Raw genomic sequence first — 16328 nt, 5'->3', positions numbered from 1 at the left:
ATTCTTGGAGGACGATTACAGGTTCAAAAGGATTTTATCCACGCCAGTGGAGTTTTATGTAGCCCTTAACCAAGGTTTGATTCTTATGTACTGCCCCCGCGCATATGAACTGTCCTTCAAATTTTGAAAAAAAATAAAAATCTTCCTTGAAAACGTGTGTTTGACTTCGTTGACTAACGAGGCTATTTGTTAGACAAAAGCCGAGCCCATCCCAAGGTCCAACAATAGAATGCCAAAAAAGAAAAAAAAAATAATGTGAAATCACTAAAATTCCCAGCTGAAGAGGAAGAATAGGAGGAGAAGCATTACGGAGCATTTCATTTACACCTATGTTGTCAAATCACAGCTTGTAAGTGTGTCTGAAAGTTTTGGTTTGCCCTAATTTTGCAGAATTTGATTTGTTAGATTGCACCTTGGTTTACTCTCTTATCAGAAATTTAATTCACTAGCATAGCATCATTAAAACTTGATATTGATGCTGTTGAAATGGATTACTCGTCAAAATATGTAGATTATTCTGTTCAATTGTTTGGTTATGATTATGGTTTGGTATGGCTGTGGTTTTGTAATAGCTGTCATATGATATGAGGCTCCTTTGTAGATGTTAGGTCTCCAGTAAAACTGAGAGAAAATCTTGAATTTGGGTGTGAGGTGTATAAATATGTCTTTATTGTCTAATCTCAAGTACTTTACAAGACATTATTAAAAGAACTAGGAAGGGGTCAGATTTGTGTTTATTAACTTCAGATACGAGATTGTTGAGTTCTGAATTTGCTTCACATCCTTGAATTTTTGTCATTGATTGTTCAGATGTTGCGTACCAAGTTGATTTGAGGTTTGGCGAGAGTAGTGCAAGCATTCTAGCGAAGATCTACTTTGCTGCTTCGCATTCAGATGGGCCTTCACATTCTGTAGAGCAGGTTCTGATGGTTTTAATTTCAGAATGTGTGTATGTATGTGATAATGGAAGTTTGAAACGATCAAATTTGACTATTTAGATTGGGAAGAAACTTGAAGTCTAAATCAGCAAGAAGCACTACTTGACATCCAGATGTACCTGAGGTTACCAAAGAAGTCATGAAAGAGTGTCTCCGCCTACCTCTAGCTCTCATCAATGTAGATCGAACTGTTCCTAGCGCAAAGACTATCCGAAAGAGGCAGTGTCCACTAATTTTCAGGTAAGGCTGGTCAAGAAATTTCCATTAGATTAATTTAGCCTTCTTTGCAACCTTATTTGATCTCTGATCCTCCTGAATTTCGTATCTGTTTACATGCTCTTCATATATATTACTTGTTACAGAGTTATAATGATGTTTGGTTAGCATGCCTATCTTAGTATCCTGCGCAGCTTAAATCTTGCATGTAATCAATTCGCCTATCTTTATCGTGTGGGAAAATTCCCCCTTTTAGTGATAGTCATATTGTGTTATGTATTAGTAGTGATATGAACCTTACTTGTAAATTTTCTAACTTATTCTAATTCAAACGATTTTGTTTTTGGAGTTCCTCATACTTCTTATTTATCAATTCGTTGTCTTCTGGTATGAAATGTTATTCAAATAGATTTTGCATCTTGTATTATTTCCAAGATCTAACTTATTCTAATCCAAACAATTTTGTTTTTGGTGTTCCTCATACTTCTTATTTATCAATTCATTGTCTTATGGTCTGAAATTTTATCCAAATAGATTTTGCATCTTGTATTGTTTCCGGGAATCTTACTTTATGAAAAATTTCACTGGATATGTCATAAACGTTTGGACATCAGATCTTATTAATTGACTACTTTTGTTTTCATGAATGCGCTAAACTATGCTTCTTTTTTTTTTAAATTGATTCAGTTGTTCACCATCTCTACCGATTATTGAATTTCAGTCGGTTTGTCTTCCTAGAGTGCTGGCATTATGTTTCTGAAGGATGGTGATGCGTGTATTGTCCGGATGTTGTTTACCAAGTTGATTCGGGGTTCAATAAAAGTAATGCAGGCATTCTAGCGAAGATCGAGTTGTTTGCTGCGGCGCATTTCAGATGGGCCTCAAAAATTCGTTACATTCTGTAGAGCAGGTTCTGAGGGTTTCAATTTCAGCATAGTAAGTAAATATAGCCTATATCTCCCGTGTTACAATTGGCTCACAATCTTGACGAATCTACTTATATGCAGGTGTTCAAACTTCCAGAATTAAGCTGCCTATTACAAGGACTCTCTGAAAGTGGCAACGTCTACTCCGTTTCAGGTATGGCTTGTCCAGTAATTCCCACTACAATAATTTCAGTTTTAAGCCTTCTTTGCAACCTTCTTTAGTCTCTAATCTACATGATTTTGTATCTGTTTTACATGCTCTTCATATTTTGTACTTGTTACAGAGCTAATGGTGTTCCGCTAGCATGCCTGTTTGAATATTCAACGCAGCCTACTTGTTTCCTTTTCTTAAGTTTTTTTCATCTTTCTAGTACAAACGGTTATGTTACAGTGTTTATCATTTAAAATCACCTTTTAAGATAGGTTCATTTTCGTTTGATCTGAAATTTTATTCTAACAAGTTTTGTAACTTGTATTGGTTCATGCTAACTAAGGAAGAAGTTTCAATTGGTTGATTTTGTAACTTATATCATTTCCTCGCTTCATTTCTATAATAAATTTCACCGGGTGTTGTGATAAGCATTTGGGCATCAAATCTTGTTAACTGATTGTTTTCATTTTCAGGCATACACGGAAGTTATGCCCTTTTGCACACCATATCTACCAATGATTCCGCTTCAGTCAGTTTGTCTTCCTAGAGAAATAGCATTATGTTTGTGAAGGATGGTAATATGTGGCTTCTTAAAGAGCGACTTTTAGTGGAGCGAAAACTCCTTATCCTGGTAATTGGAAGCACTGGGTTTCATCAAGAATTAGTATCTCTTTGGAAAAATCATGTTATGTTGCTTGGTACAACAGTTAACATCTGTAGAAGAGGTATTGTGCTTCCCTTGCTCTGTGTCCTATGGGAGACCTAATGCGCAGAAAACCTTGTCCATTCGTCATTCAGGCAGACAACCATTTCCGTTGAAGAAGCTTGATATTAGTTTCTCATCGGAAATTTGAAAGCTTCACATAATCATTTGGGGTTATTTATTTCCTGCACTGACTCTGGTGGCACGAGTTTTTAATGGCACAAAGGCCTCGAGATACTGGCTTTCAACATCAAAACTCTCAGCTCTTCTGGAGACAGTTTTCCTCCCTGAACTGAGTTCTCTATTCGGGTTATGGATATTCAGTTTGGACACTCTCCATTAGGGATCCTCCTTGATGTGTTCATGATTTCTAGTTTGTCCTTGCGCTATTGTTTGCTTTCTTTTAATTTTCTTTCTCGCTTTAATCTTTTTCATTTTGTCTTGCCTCATTTGTTGCAATTGGCTTTTTGTTCATCCGGTTTTCGATACCAAATTGGAAAACTTGTATAATTTTGAAAAAAAAGCTTAGTTCAAATGAACTTTGGGACTGGATGAGAATTCATTTCAATTCCATTACTAGAGTGTTCAGGTTCTTTTGAATAACTTTGTTATCTGATTCTATTAGCCTGATGCAGGTGTTTCTGTGAAAAATAGCTTCATATAAAACTGAGTTTCCATTGTAACCAGAAGGTAAAACTCACAAATCACAACAACCTCTTCTTGTTACACTACCAGGAGCCTTGTCTCAGGTTTATACATCTTTCTTTTCAGTAGTTCTCAGATGACAAACATGAGAAAAAATGCACATTCATTTCATTATTCCAGTCTCCAGAGCACCCTTTTACACTTATAAATTGAAACATACAAAATTTATAATCTCAGATAATTCATACCAAATTACACTTCAAAAAAAATGCAAAACCAAATGTTCAAAGGAATGCTCCTTTTTGTATTCTTCAGTGAATGTAGCCTTAGCTTTTCCTTGCTTTTTAAACCCCAAATCTGGTAGAGATCGTTGATTTTCCAAGGCATTTTAAAACTAATCTGGTTGAGATCATTGATTTTTTGAGCCATCTTGAGACTGTCCTTGCTTTTTAAACCCCAAATCTGGTTGAGATCATTGATTTCTTGAGCCATCTTGAAACTGAGTCCAGATGGATTCAAGATCTCAGCATCATAAGCGACGTCCTGCCTCGTTCATTTGCAACAACACTCTGAATCTCATCCCAGCATCCAGTTTTTGTATTCTTGAGTGGAAGGGTTAAAAGAACATAGCAACTCCCAAATCACAACAACTATTATAAAACCACAACAAGTAAATCACACTATTACAGTGACTAAACAATTCGACATCACAATCTAAACATCTGAACTTGAAATCCATCTCAGCATCTAATTTACCCATTTCTAACCATAAGATGATGCAGTTTAACAAATCAGGATCATAAGACGATGCAATTGAACAAATCAGGATTAGGAAATACCAACACACTACTGATTGATTTCTCTGCTAAGCTTGCGAGGCCGGAAGTGATTTTCATCAATTTTTCCCTACAATCTGAAAATTTTTGTGAGGCGATGAAACTGAAAGAGTGAGGAAGCACCTTCTAGATTGTCACTTAATCTCTCTCTGCCTTTTTAATCTGTTTGACACGTTTGCCCTACAATCTGACACATAGTTGCCTTGCCTGTCCGTGTGTTTGACCTCGTTGACTAGGGAGACTCATTTGTTGGACAAAATCCGAGCCCATCTCAGGGTCCAACAGATAAAATGCGAAGAAATAAACTTCTGAAACCTAATTTTCCGTCTGCGCCTCCCTCCTTCACTCCCCTAGAAATTTCCAGCTGAAGAAGAGGAGGAGGAGAAGCAATACATGGAGCAATCTCATCACACCCATGTTGTGAAATCACAGATCTGTAAGTGTGTCTGAAAGATTTGGTTTGCCCTAATTTTGAAGACTTTGATTTGTTAGATCGCACATTGATTTACTCTTATCAGAGATTTGATTCGCATACCATCATTAGAAATTGATATTGGTGCTGTTGAAATGGATTACTCACCTGAATATTTAGATTACTCTGTTCAATTGTTTGGTTATGATTATGGTTTGGTTTGTCTGTGGTTTTGTAATAGATGTGATTTGAGGTTTCTTTGTTGTTGAAACATGAAACCCATCCACTAAAGAATACAATAAAAGAAGGTAGAAGTTCAGTCTCCAATAATTACGGGAGAGATTCTTGAAGTTGGGTCAAAGATGTATAAATATGTCTTTATTGTCTACTCTCAAATAATTTACATGACACTTTTAAAAGAACTAGGAAGGATTCAGATTTGGGTTTATCAACTTCGGACACGAGATTGTTTACTTGTGAATTTGCTTGGCATCCTTGGATTTTTGTCATTGATTGTTCAAATGTTGTTTACCAAGTCGATTCGAGGTTTAACAAGACTAATGCAAGCATCCTAGCGAAGATCAGATGTGCCGCCACATTCGGAAGAGCGGGTTATGATGGTTTTAATTTCAGTATAGCAAGTAAATATAGCCTACATCGCTTTGATACCAGAAAACCACTATCTCCTATGTAGTGCAGGCTCACAATCTGATCTAGTTAAAAGTTGTAATTGATGCTGTTGAAATGGATTACTCACCTGCATATTTAGATTATTATGTGATTTGAGGTTTCTTTGTTGTTGAAACCCATCCACTGAAGAATACGAAAAAAATGTAGATATTAAGTCTCCAATAACTATGGGAGAAAACCTTGAGGTTGGGAGAGAGGTGTATAAAATATTGCTTGGCATCCTTGGACTTTTGTCATTGCTTGTTCAGATGTTATTTACCAAGTTGACTTGAGGTTTGAGGGGAGTGGTGCAAGCATCAGATGGGCCGCCACATTCTGTAGAGCGAGTTCTGATGGTTTTAATTTCAGTACAGGAAGTAACGATAGCCTATATCTCTTAGATACCAGAAGCCACTATCTCCTGTGTAGAGCAGGCTCACAATCTTGATACACCGACTTATATGCAGGTGTTCAATCTGTCAGATTAAGGTGCAAGGTGGAATGTAACAAAGATCCATGGGCCACTCATTCTGCTATTGCCATTTTGCTGAGGTCATTTTGGAATAATGACTTAGTTTCGGTGGTGGCTAGAAGGGAAAACAAGCGGTAAAAAAAAAGAAGGTTGTATTCACTGCTAGATCAGAATGTGTGTGTGTATGTAATAATGGAAGTTTGAAAGATCGAATTTGACTATTTAGATTGGGAAGAAACTTGAAGTCTAAATCAGAAAGAAGCACTACTTGACATCCAGATGTATTTGAGGTTACCAAAGTAGTCATGAAAGAATGTCTTCGCCTACCTCTAGCTTTCATCAATGTTGGTCGAACTGTTCCTAGCGCAAAATGACTATCCGAAAGTGGGAGCTTCCACTCAGTTTCAGGTAAGGTTGGTCAAGAAATTTCCATTAGATTCATTTAGCCTTCTTTGCGACCTTATTTAATCTCTAATCCACCTGAATTTTGTATCATGCTCTTCATATATTTTACTTGCTACAGAGTTATATAATGATGTTTGGTTAGCATGTTTATCTTAATATTCTGCTCAACTTAAAACTTGCATCTAAGTAATTCATCTACTTTTGTCGTGTGAGAAAGTTCCCCCTTGTAGTTAGTTCATTATCATTGTAGATGATAGTCTTGCTGTGGTATGTATTGGTGGTGATATGAACCATGCTAGCTGTAAATTTTCGAACGTGTTCCTCATATTTCTAGTGCAAACAGTTCTGTTTTTGGTGTTCCTCACCCTTCTTATTTGTCAATTCATCGTCTTCTGGTCTGAAATTTTATTCGAATAGATTCTGCATCTTGTATTATTTTTCGGGCATCTTACTTCATAAGAAACTTCACTGGATGAGTCATAAACATTAGGACATCAGATCTTAATAATTGACTATTTTTGTTTTCAGGAATGCGCTAAACTATGCTTTTTGTAAATTGATTCAGTTGTACACCATCTCTTCCGCTGATTGGATTTCAGTCAGTTTGTCCTCCTAGAGTGATGGCATTATGTTTCTGAAGGATGGTGATGCGTGGCTTGTTCAGATGTTGTTTTCCAAGTTGATTCGAGACAACAAGAGTAGCAACCATTCTAACAAAGATCAAGTTGTTTGCTGCCGTGCATTCAGATGGGCCTGACCCTGACAGTTACATTCTGTATCAACTATCAAGTAAATATAGCTTATATATCTTAAATATCAGAAAGCCGATATGTCCTGTGTTACAATTGGCGCACAATCTTGATGAATCTACTTATATGCAGGTGTTCAAACTTCCAGAATTAAGGTGCCTATTACAAGGACTCTCTCAAAGTGGCAACGTCTACTCAGTTTCAGGTGGGTCTGGTCCAGTAATTTCCACTACAATAATTTTAGATGTAAGCCTTCTTTGCAACCTTCTTTTAGTCTTTAATCCACCTGATTTTTGTATCTGTTTTACATGCTCTTCATATTTTGTACTTGTTACCGAGTTTATGGTGTTTCGCTATCATGCCTATATGAATATTCAATGCATATTTTGTACTTGTTTACTCTTTTTTAAAGAACTTCTCATCTGTCTGAGTAAAAAAAAAAAATTGTTTTCAGTGTTTTATCATTTTGCTTTGATCTGAATTTTTTTTCCAATAGGTTTTGTAACCTGCATCACTTCATACTAAGTAAGAAGTTTCAATTGGTTGTGAATTGCGATTAACGTGTGGACATAGGACATAAAATCTTATTAATTGAGTGTTTCTGTTTTCAGGAATGCGCCAAACGATATGCTCTTTCGTAAGAATCCTCTGATTGTACTCCATTCTCTTCCAGTGATTCGGCTTCAGTCTGTTTGTCTTCCTTGCACGACAGCATTATTTCTGTGAAGGATAGTAATGTGTGGCTTGTTAATGAGAATCTTGGCACAAAAGTCAATGTCTACTAGAAATCTAACAGCTTCACGGAATCGCGTAAAAACTTTACTTGGGATTATTTGCTTCCTGCTCTGAATCTGGTGGCAAAGAGGCCTCGAGATACTTGTTCAACATCAAAGTTCAAATCTCCACTGTCGTTTTCCATCGACGATCCTCATTTTCTTATCTCGTTCTCTTTTTGGTTTAGCATTTACGTTATTTTAACAGAGTTGGTTTTGTGTACATCCATTTTCAACCAAATTATTTTATGATGGAAACATTATGGAATTTAGGAAGATGTTGGATTCAATAAACTTGAGATTAAACGAAATTTTACTCAAAATGCATTACTGGAGCTTTCAGTTGTTGAATGACATTGCTTGATTCTATGAACCAACACATGGATTTCTATGAGTTCTTAAAAGAACCGGAGGATGAATTTGGTACCTGCACAATGTACCAGTTCTACTGAAGTTCCACAAAGCCCTCCGAGGACCTCTTTGTTTATGGTTCCTCAATATAAAACCGACTCTTTTAAACATCACTAGTGCCTCCGATAAAACCTCAAATACAAACCACACCCACCCCTTCTATAAGTAAAATGAACAGAAAAGATGCCAAAATGAGTTCGTCAGCTATAGATTAGGACAGGCCAGCAAACTGCATATCCTGAATACAGCTCATCAACTGGTTCCGAACGCACATTCTGATGCAAAAAATCGCATCGGTAGACTTGAGTTTCCATCATAACCAGAAGGCGAAACTCACAGGCTAGAACAACCAATACTCAGTAGATTGTGAGAAAGATGCAGGTGTATGATCACCAATCCCAGGAGCCATTTCACCAGTTTAGTTCCTTGTAAAATCCCAACTCTTCTAAACATCACTAGTGCATCCAGAGAGCACACCAGCCTATAATTCAAAGATAAATTAAGCAACCCAGTATTCATTGTGGATTTACATTGTCACTACCATGATTTTATAAAAACTACGATAAGGAAAAAGCTGAAACTAACCTGAACTGCAGCACCAAGAGCAACAACTTCATCAGGATTTACTGGGTAACATTTGGGTCTTTACCAGACTTCATCAGGATTTACTGTGTAACACTTGGGTCTTTACCATTAATGATTTAACAAGCTCCAGAACAGCTGGGATACGTGTGGACCCACCAACAAGGATCACCTCATCCAAGTCCATGAACCCGAGCTTTGCATCTTTCAAAGAGTTCTCAACTGGTACTTCCAGTCTGGAAAAATTGTTTCCAAGAGAAGACAGGAGTTAGCACGCTTGCAATGTACCAAACCACTACAAAAGTCTAACAACCAGATGTGTGACCGCTGTGATGAACAAAGGAGTACTTACTGGTCAAGATCGATACCCTTGTCTCTCTTAAAGCTGGCGGCAAGCCGACCAACAATTCTCTGTCCACTGGAAATTCACACTAAGTAAACACAACCTGCACAATAATTTTACACTAATAACACTTATGATGAAGAAAGCCTGCACCAACCTTGTTGAAGTCGTCTCCTCCCAAATGAGTATCTTCAGAGGTAGATAACACAATATATCCAACCATTCATAAGTAAATGAACAGAAAAAGTGCCAAAATGATTTCGTCAGAAGAAAAAAACACATTCATTTTATTATTCCAGAATACACTTCTACAACTAAAAATTGAAACATCAAAAGTAAAAGGGATGCCAGCTTCAACAATAAATGCATCCTCCTTTTTGTATTCTTTAGTGAATGTTTTTTTTTTGATCGGCTTCTTTAGTGAATGTATATTAGCCTTTCCTTGCTTTTTAAACCTGGTTGAGATCATTGATTTTCCATAGCTTGTAAAAACTAATCCGGTTGAGATCATTGATCTTCCATAGCTTGTAAAAACTAATCTGGTTGAGACATTGATTTCTTGAGCCATCTTGAAACTGTCCTTGCGTTTTAAACCCCAAATCTGGTTGAGATCATTGATCTCTTGAGCCATCTTGAGACCGAGACAAATTGGTTTTGAGATATCTGCGTCATAAGCAACGTCTTGAAATCTTCTTTTGCATTTCATTTCAATTCTCCTCCTGGCATATGTTCGGCATTATAAGCGACGTCTTCAAATGCTCAATTACATGTATTCACCACCTTGTTCTCCACTTGCATTCTCTCAGCATCATAAAGAGCAGGTGAAAAACTTGTCCGATTAACTCCACATTGACAACCACCACTAGAACAATCTGCAAAAGAAGCGATACTGTCAGTCATAAGATTTAACCAGCGGAAACAAGATATGCAAGACCAGACATTTCTTAGTAATTTCCGTATACTTGATAAACAAATGTTTAATTGGTTTCTCATCTCACACTCAATCTCAGTTCTAACTAGCTAGAAAAGCAATACGAAGATGATGAATAAAACTAGACTGAACGAAAGAACATAACTATGGAAACTGAGGAATACTTGATTAACTACAATTGTACCCAGCATATGCTGTTAGAAAACAACGTAATGTACTGCACAGCTGCTACTTCACAAACCTACAGTAAGTACTTTCGGACAGAACTAAACAAGCTGAAGCGTTATTCGAACGGAATAAGAATTAACAGATAGTTAGCTTTAGATAAATTCAACTGACCTGAATCAATCTTGCACAGATGCCATGGTAGCAATGTGGAGTTGTCCTTAATCAGACCTTTGGAGATTCCAATCCAGTTAAGCAGCCGCATGTGAATTTTATGGCGTACTATAACCCATTTGATTCACAAAGGTTATAATCATCGCCATTATCTTCTTCTCAGAACCCAGGAGAAGACTACTTGAATTCCGTCTTCTGACCAACCCCATTTCTATCCGGTTTACTGCATCCCTGGGTTTCTAGGAAATTAGGACTGAATCTGGTTTGCAGATGGATTTGATCATAGCGTTCCCATAGAAATCATCCTTAGGTGATTAAGGTATTTTTGTATTCTTCAGTGGAAGGGTTAAAAAATACATACAACCCCCAAAATCACAACTATTATAAAACCCTAAGTAAATCACACTGTTACAGTGACTAAACAATTCGACATCACAACAGCATCTAATTTACCCATTTCTACTGACAATGAATCATAAGATGATGCAATTTTAACAAATCAGGATTAGAAATTACCAACAACAGCAATTGCAAAAACTGATTTCTCTGGTAGGCTTACAGAAATTGCAAGGCTCTGCTATTAGGAAATGCTTGACAGCTTTTCTTTTCCTCCTTTATCAGAATCTTAATTTTGGTGAGGCGGTGAAACTAAGAAGTGAGCCGCCGTTAGGTTGAGAAACTTATCTTATCTCTTTGCCTTTCGTGATGCCAAAACTACGATTTTAGGCTTAAGGTAAAATCCTAAAATCCATGGGTGGGCTAGACCCGGCTCTAGCCTCCTCTTTAAAAAAGAACTATTTTTTAGGGACCATGGTTTTTTTTGGGGACCATGATTTTATTAGGCCAACATCCTTATATTTATAAGGGGTGTCCTAAAATTGGGTAAATACATATTTACCCTTTAGTTTAATTTAAATTAAAACTAACTTAATAACTATATAAATCTAATCATATACATCTAATCTAAATGAATTTATTAACCAAAATCAAAATCAAAAATGGGAGGGGAAATCGAAATTTTTTAGTTTTGAAAAGAAAAATTATTCTCTTCTTCTTCTCTCTTTCCTTGACGTTCCTCGTTCGATTGAAAAACCCATCAATCTTTTTAATTGGTTCTTTGATTGGGAAAATTGAGTGGAAATCATCAAAATATGGTTTAAATAGAAGTTAAAGTGGCATGTTCGGTTAGGAATAGTTTTAAAAAAACTAGTTTTGTAACCAAACATTCTGAAACCAAGAACACGGAGAACACTTCGGTTATCACAAATTTAATTTTTCGTAACCGAACTCTGAGTTCGGTTGGTTCGCAAAAAATAGTTTTAACCGAACTCCTCATTGAAAACCAATATATCGTGTTCGGTTGGTCCCCAAAAAATTCTAAAACTAATTAGTAACCGAACTCTACCCAAAAAAAAAAAAAAGGTAACCGAACTGTTTTATTTTTCCCACTATGTTGAGTTATGATTTAACCGAACTTTGCCTACTCTGTTCGGTTGGTTCGAAAAAAATTCTAAAACTATCTAGTAACCGAACTCTACTTATATTACAAAAAGAAAAAACAATCCAATGTAACCGAACTGTGCTATTTTGCCTACTATGTTGAGTTTCAATTTAACCGAACTTGTCCAACTATGTTCGGTTTGTTCACAAAAAATCTTAACAAACCAAACTCTTCACTAATTGCATACATGTGGAGTTCGGTTAGATATGTTGTTGGGTTAAAGTTTACGAACCAACCGAACATTACTCTGTAAATCCTATACACAAAGTTCGGTAACATGTCTGTTAACCGAACGACTAAAAACCTCCATTAAAGAGAGAGTTCGGTAACCTGCGTGTTTGGAAAAAGTAACCGAACTACACTTTCAGATGAGTTCGCTAACCTGTTCTTCACATAAGGTAACCGAACAAGCGCAAATCTACTCTAAAAATTTACAGTTTTTTGAAAATTTGGAGCAATTCAACCAACATTATCTAAGTTTAAAGCATACCTGGGTACCCAAATACTCTTCCTCCGGTTGTGGTTGGTAAAATCGATCGTTTTTCATGTTTTCCTACTTCATCTTCTCTAACTTTACTCTCTCAATAATTCTACTTCTTTTAAAAAAAACCATCTGATTTTTTAATCTCACTAATTATCTTTAACTTAATCATTTTACTAATCATGACAGTAACTATTATTAACACTAACTAATCATTACCCAAAATTAATCAGGAGGGTAATTTAGGTATTACTATAAATATCTAGATAAGGGGTGACCTAGATTTACTTCTAATGTCTTGCCCAAAATAAAATCATGGTCCCCCACAAAAAAACCATGGTCCCCAAAAAACGGTTCTAAAAAAATTCCTAAAACCCATAATCAGGCCTTGATTTAGTCTGCCCAATTTTAGAATTTGGCCACCTGTTTCATAAACTTTGAGAGTTTAGTCCACCAAAATTTATATACAAGGTTTCTAGCTCTCCTAGATAGTAAAACCTGCTTAATGTTATGCCTAGAGTTAAGACAATTTGTTAATGTTATGCTTAGAGTTAAGACTTTTATGTGGAAAGCTCTAAGTGACTGTCTTCCAGTCAGAGAAAGTTTAGGTTACTACACTTCTATTGATATCACATGTCCCTTATGTAGTAGTAATGCACAAGAAAATGTAAAACACCTTTTTACTGAGTGTGTGTTCGCTGAAGCTATATGGAGAGGCCTGTCTTCTTCGAAAGTTTTCTATGATGTTGTTGGTTTAAATTTCAAAGATTGGTGTGTTTCTTGGTTGAACGATGGCAGTAATCGATACTTTGTTGCTTATGTTCTCTAGTATATTTGGAAATACTAGTGCAGGGTTGTCTTTGATAATGTCAGTGTTAATCCAATTGATTTGATTGAGTTCATCAGGAAAGATTTGCCAAATTACACTAAAAACAAGAATTATTCTGAGGTTATCCAAATTGTTACCTTGAGAGCCATGAGTTGGAGCAGGATATATCTTATGTTTACTTTGATGCTGCTTTCCAGATTGCTACAATTTTTTTTGCTTGTGGTATTGTTAAAACTCATAATTCAGGTTGTATTATTGACTTTTCAGGAGGCACATGGAGGTGTTCAAGCTCTGAAGAAGCAGAATCAAGAGCCTGTAGAGAATCTATCAAGTGGATGCAAGGCTTCAGAGATGAAGAATAGTCCTCCTCAATGACAACAAAAATGTTATTAACAATATGAGAAAGAAGAACAATTTTCTGGTTGATTGGAGGTCCAAAGCAGTTCTGCAACAAGCCTTAGATTATAACCAATTTCTTGCTAGTTCTTCTTTCGTTTTCATTAAAAAGAAAATGTAATTTTATTGCGGATAAGTTAGCTAGAATCCTTAATAGACACAAGGATCTATATATTAATTCTAGGTACTCGGATAAAACTAGAAAGGATGTGTGGATCCTTAACCTCTGTAAGCAAAACAATGTAATATCTGCTTCTTAGTTTTATGCAATGTGATTTTATCAAATATATATATATATATAGTAAAACCTGGTTCGGTACTATTTGACACTCACATTTTTCCTATTTGCCATTCACATTAAGAACTCTATTATTGAGTCTGCAGACCATGAGTTTATTGGCTTACTAAAGGATTAAAAGGCTTCATGAAATCATAATGTTTGATTCTTGAGGCTTCTAAACTTTATCAGCAGAAGGTCTTCAAGATTATCTTTATCCTTAGATCACTGATTATTTGGAAATTGAAAAGATTTAATATGATTGAAGTGTTTTTTTTGTTGACAAAAGTATGGTAGTTAGAATTCAGTGTTCCTATCGACATTTTTAATGAACTCTCGTTTAGATTTTTGAGCATAAAAATCCTTTGGAACCATTTTCCAGTATTCAAGATCATGTTCTACATTTAGCTTAGAAAATTTAATATAATCCATAGAAGCGAGCTCGTTAGATAAAGAAATGGACCTAAATAATTTGCCAACTAATAAAAGTGACAAGCACCTTAGATTCTAGACGATCATATCCAAGAATGGATAGATTTATAACATGATAAACCTTAGACAACTACTAAGATGTCATCAACAGAATATGACAACAAGAAAACTAGTAATTGATGCTTACAAGGTTTAAATCGTATCACTAGTCGGAAATCAATGAAGAAAAACAACCACCAGTCCTAAACAAGGAATTCAGGATGGGTCAAATCCGTCGAAAATAAGCTTATAGGACAGATCATTTCCATCAAAAAATTATATCGGATTTTGTTAGAGCATTGCTCGGTCGAACTCGCATGCGTTGCTAGCATGTTTGTCAATGTTAGTGATCAAAACTATAAGTCTTGATTTCTAGCCTATTATAGCTAAAGGTATCGGACTAGGATAGAAAGTGTAGTTGAGCTCAAGATCTCCATGGCAATCATCATACAAGACGAAGGACTACTCAAGGAACTGGTGGAACTTCATCGACTAAAAGGTATGTGGAGACTTGAACTTATCTGTCACTCAAAAGTCTATTTACTATTTCTCCTATTCTTGAGACAAAAGTCGTTTTGATATATAGACTTCCATTATACACATTTTCTATTTCGAGCGGAGTTTAACTCGCCTATTTATTTCTCGAAATATGTGTTGGTAAGCTTTCGCTTTAGCCAAATTCATCTTTACCTAGTGACAATTGTCATGTTATGTATCAATCACTTTGAGAATTGCTCTGACGAAAAATAGTCTGTGACTAAACGGCTATATAACGTCATCTGAGATTGTTTCAATGATTGAAATGAGGGTTCAGATTACATAACCATTGGTAGGATATAAGCATTGTTGTGGAAACACATACATGTATAAGTCCTTATTCCTTGAACCAAAGTTTGTGAACTTTGTTGATCAAGAGAAATGGAAGTGGCGTGAGCCAAGTCCGCGAACTGGCGGAAGTTCTCGGCCCGAGAATTTTTGCTGGAGTTTGTGAACTCTTTCCGTGAGCCCAGTCCGCGAACCCAGTCCACGAACTTGAGTAGGTTATATCTAAAACCGGTTTTTCTTGAACTCATGTTTATATAAACTAAGGAATGCTTTTGCAAACTGTGGCTATAAAGTTCATGAACCGATTCGAGTGAATCACACCGTTTTTGCTTCGATTGTGTCTTGTGTAGTTACATAAGATCTAAGAAATTGAACAACTCTCTAACTAGTTCATTTGAGTCATTTGAACTAGTTATGGTGAAAAAGAATATGGTTGATATGAAAGTGATCATATGGCTAACCATTTGGTTAACTATTGTTTAACCAACAAATGTTAATGTTTGCGAACGGTTACATAAACCCAAAATTGAACATTTCATTTGTGTGTAACAAGATAAAGTTTCGATCCAACGGTTGAGAAATATTAGCTTGAATCTAATCAGGTTTTCATCTAACGGTGAATATTGAATGCTTTTTTACCATGCTAACATTGATTGCAAACCCTGATTTGAAAGACTATATAAAGGAGAACTCTAGCAACTGGGAAACCTAATCCCCACACCTTACGTGTGATACTAGTTGCATAATCTAGAGTCGATTCTCCTTTAACCTTGGGCTTTCTTCTCTAAACCAGGTTAACGACTTAAAGACTTCATTGGGATTGTGAAGCCAAACCCATACTACTTTTCTTGTAGTTGTGTGATATGATCTTGTTTTTTCTATCGTACGAGTACAATTGGAATAATTGGCTTGAGATTTATATCTCCGATAGGCAAGAAAAAAAAGAAATCACAAACAATTTGTCTCATCATTTGTGATTCCGCAATATTTTTTTCGCTGCGTCGATTAAGATTATTGTGAGCTGATTGATAATACTAGGCTGTTCAT

At 36.0% G+C, this 16328-nt stretch overlaps 3 long non-coding RNA genes across 6 annotated transcripts; 2 read left to right on the top strand and 1 right to left on the bottom strand.

Moving 5' to 3' along the window:
- The first annotated feature begins 224 nt into the window (after positions 1–224).
- On the top strand, positions 225–3479 carry LOC113338569. Of its 2 annotated transcripts, XR_003354793.1 has the most exons (6): positions 225–349; positions 811–920; positions 999–1178; positions 1876–2090; positions 2162–2234; positions 2705–3479. It is a non-coding gene; the product is annotated as an uncharacterized LOC113338569 (long non-coding RNA). The 2 variants fall into 2 exon arrangements; XR_003354792.1 differs by having other exon boundaries at positions 811–1178.
- Positions 3480–4723: 1244 nt separating this feature from the next.
- LOC113319040 lies at positions 4724–8222 on the top strand. Of its 2 annotated transcripts, none has more exons than XR_003345040.1 (4): positions 4724–6376; positions 6902–7162; positions 7255–7327; positions 7734–8222. It is a non-coding gene; the product is annotated as an uncharacterized LOC113319040 (long non-coding RNA). The 2 variants fall into 2 exon arrangements; XR_003345042.1 differs by having other exon boundaries at positions 7255–7368.
- LOC113319050 lies at positions 8197–11179 on the bottom strand. Of its 2 annotated transcripts, XR_003345049.1 has the most exons (5): positions 10502–11179; positions 9389–10103; positions 9241–9306; positions 8892–9124; positions 8197–8787 (listed from the first exon to the last, which is right to left on the bottom strand). It is a non-coding gene; the product is annotated as an uncharacterized LOC113319050 (long non-coding RNA). The 2 variants fall into 2 exon arrangements; XR_003345045.1 differs by having other exon boundaries at positions 9241–10103.
- Between the last annotated feature and the right edge of the window lie 5149 nt (positions 11180–16328).

This window comes from Papaver somniferum, chromosome 1 (assembly GCF_003573695.1).
Source record: "Papaver somniferum cultivar HN1 chromosome 1, ASM357369v1, whole genome shotgun sequence".
Classification (NCBI taxonomy): domain Eukaryota; kingdom Viridiplantae; phylum Streptophyta; class Magnoliopsida; order Ranunculales; family Papaveraceae; genus Papaver; species Papaver somniferum.
This window is presented reverse-complemented; position numbering and strand designations above follow the sequence as displayed.